The sequence below is a fragment of the Lucilia sericata genome, unplaced genomic scaffold (assembly GCF_015586225.1).
Source record: "Lucilia sericata isolate MDLA Ls3-8-SP2 unplaced genomic scaffold, ASM1558622v1 Contig000995F_arrow, whole genome shotgun sequence".
In the NCBI taxonomy this organism is placed as follows: domain Eukaryota; kingdom Metazoa; phylum Arthropoda; class Insecta; order Diptera; family Calliphoridae; genus Lucilia; species Lucilia sericata.
Genome location: NW_023994978.1, coordinates 92,131 through 95,507, shown reverse-complemented (window position 1 = coordinate 95,507; position 3,377 = coordinate 92,131).

The following is a 3,377-nucleotide window of genomic DNA, read 5'->3' as shown; positions in this document are numbered from 1 at the left end:
ATAGTCTAGTCTATAGTTAGTCTTAGTCTAGTCTAGTCTATAGTCTAGTCTATTAGTCTAGCTATAGTCTAGTCTATAGTCTATCTAGTCTATAGTCTAGTCTATAGTCTAGTCTATAGTCTAGTCTATAGTCTAGTCTATTGTCTAGTCTATTGTCTAGTCTATAGTCTAGTCTATAGTCTAGTCTATAGTCTAGTCTATAGTCTAGTCTATGGTCTAGTCTATAGTCTAGTCTAGTCTATAGTCTAGTCTATGGTCTAGTCTATAGTCTAGTCTATAGTCTAGTCTATAGTCTAGTCTATAGTCTAGTCTATAGTCTAGTCTATAGTCTAGTCTATAGTCTAGTCTATAGTCTAGTCTATAGTCTAGTCTATAGTCTAGTCTATAGTCTAGTCTATAGTCTAGTCTATAGTCTAGTCTATAGTCTAGTCTATAGTCTAGTCTATAGTCTAGTCTATAGTCTAGTCTATAGTCTAGTCTATAGTCTAGTCTATAGTCTAGTCTATAGTCTAGTCTATAGTCTAGTCTATAGTCTAGTCTATAGTCTAGTCTATAGTCTAGTCTATAGTCTAGTCTATAGTCTAGTCTATAGTCTAGTCTATAGTCTAGTCTATAGTCTAGTCTATAGTCTAGTCTATAGTCTAGTCTATAGTCTAGTCTATAGTCTAGTCTATAGTCTAGTCTATAGTCTAGTCTATAGTCTAGTCTATAGTCTCTAGTCTATAGTCTAGTCTATAGTCTAGTCTATAGTCTAGTCTATAGTCTAGTCTATAGTCTAGTCTATAGTCTAGTCTATAGTCTAGTCTATAGTCTAGTCTATAGTCTAGTCTATAGTCTAGTCTATAGTCTAGTCTACAGTCTAGTCTATAGTCTAGTCTATAGTCTAGTCTATAGTCTAGTCTATAGTCTAGTCTACAGTCTAGTCTATAGTCTAGTCTATAGTCTAGTCTATAGTCTAGTCTATAGTCTAGTCTATAGTCTAGTCTATAGTCTAGTCTATGGTCTAGTCTATAGTCTAGTCTATAGTCTAGTCTATAGTCTAGTCTATGGTCTAGTCTATAGTCTAGTCTATAGTCTAGTCTATAGTCTAGTCTATGGTCTAGTCTATAGTCTAGTCTAGTCTAGTCTATAGTCTTGTTTAAGACACAGTTTTCCTAGACAGTTCAAGGCAGTTTTCCTATAGATAAGTGTCTTGTTCAAGACCTAAGTAATTAAATGTCTTCTTCAATACAGTTTTCTTATAGAAAAGTGTCTTGTTTAAGACACAATTTTCCTATAGAAAATTGTCTTGTTCAAGTTTTTCTACAGAAAAGTGTCTTGTTCAAGGAGTAGTTTTCATATAGAAAAGTGTCCTATTTAAGTGTCAGTTTTCATATAGAAAAGTGTCTTGTTGAAGGCAGTTTTCCTATAGAAAAGTGTCTTGTTTAAGACAGTTTTCCTATAGAAAAGTCTTGTTAAAGACACATCCATCAATTATCTAATTAAGACAATTGATGGATCAACAATCGACGTTTAAATTGAACCCAATAGAGATGCATGATCGTTTAAAAAAATTGACTAAATTTGATCAACGATCGATTTTGGAATGATCAATGATCACCGAAGAAATTATACTAAATAAAGATCAACAATTGGCCATATTAGAGATTAACAAATGACTCTTAAATTAAACTAAATTGAGATCAACGATCAATATTTAAATTAAGCCAAATAGAGGTCAGCGATCCACTCTTTAATTAGATTAATTAGAGAACAATGATCATTGATTAAATTAAACCATATAAAGAGCTATAATTGAATCTTAAATTTTGCAATATGGAGATTAATGATCTCCATTTAAATTGGATTAAACAGAGAGTTTTTTCCTTAGTCAAATTTATAAATTTCTGAAAATTCTAATTTTAAATGACCAACTTTTTTCCCACATTGTAGGTATTTTTCTATTGAATATTATCAATAAATCATAAAAATTACTATTTATAATTGTAAAGCTTTCATATAAAGTTTCTGAAGTTATAAAATATTATTGCATTTTTTTGTAATTTTTTTTGCAGGAATTTTCTATAAATATCTAGAGGCAGGTGCTGGGTATTCTATTTTCGTTATATGTATATATATTGAATACAACAACAACAACAAATACGTGAGTATAAAAATAAGCAATTAATGAAAATTTAAGATTTTAATATATGAATTAATAATAATCATACGCAGTGTGGTACAGAAATAGTGTGAAATTCTTGAAACTGGGGAAATGTAAAGGAAAGTTAACACAAAGTAAAAGTTTTTGGGTTTTATATTTTAAATTTTTTTTATATAAAATAGCTACTTATTAACTTTAAAATATGTTTATCATGTCTTTTTGTTTTTTTCATCATTTTTCATTATTTCATTTTTATCATTTTAAAAATGTCTTTCTTTACTTTGTACTTTGTTAAAATACACAGACATTTATTTGATGGGTTCCTTTTAAATCTTTTGGGGGCGTTTAATTTAAGGTCTTTGATTTTTGTTTTTCCTTCTTTTTTTCTGTTCTTCTTCATTGATTTCATTAGTCGTTAAGTATTGAGGTTGGGGTTGGTGTCAGAAAAAGTGTACTTAAACTTTTAGCACATTATTTTTAAAAATTCACATGTTTTTTTTTAGTACCATATAAAAATAAACTTCAAATGGTAAAATATTTAGATTCTTCTGAAAAAAAAAATAAATATTTATAGATAATTCCTGTGGGAAAACATACTAAGTGAATGGTGGTGAGGTTTAAGGAAACTTTTTAAGGGAAGTAAATTTGAGGACAATTATAGAATATGAAATTAGGAAAGTTTTTTCCTTTTTAAATGTTATTTAGAAATTTACACAGGCAAAAAGGAAACTATGTAAAGGGAAATTTTAACAACTTTTTAAATCAGCAAAACGCTTTTGTAAGCACTTTTATGCTCAACAAAAGAGCACAAATTTCAAAGTGATCGTTTTATTTTCGGGAGAACAAAATTTAAAGGAAACGAAAAGAATCTGTGCATCAATCTGTGTTTAAATTGCATACTGTTGAGATCAATGATCGAAACTTCCCTTGACCAAAATAAAGATCAACGATCAATGCTATACTTTGAATGAAAGAATTTTCTCCTAAACTGTACGTTCGATGCTAAAATTGCGCTTAATAGAGACCTTCAAACAGTGTTTAAATCAAATTGAAGATCAAGAGAGATCAATTAACTTCTATTGAGCTAAATGGAGCAAAACGATCGACACTTAAATTAGAGACCTTCAATTGGAAGGAAACGATTGATTGACATAAAGCTCTTCAAACGGTGCCTGAATTGAATAAACTTGAGGTCAATGATCGAGTTTGACTAGGTATAGATGAACGATCTTAA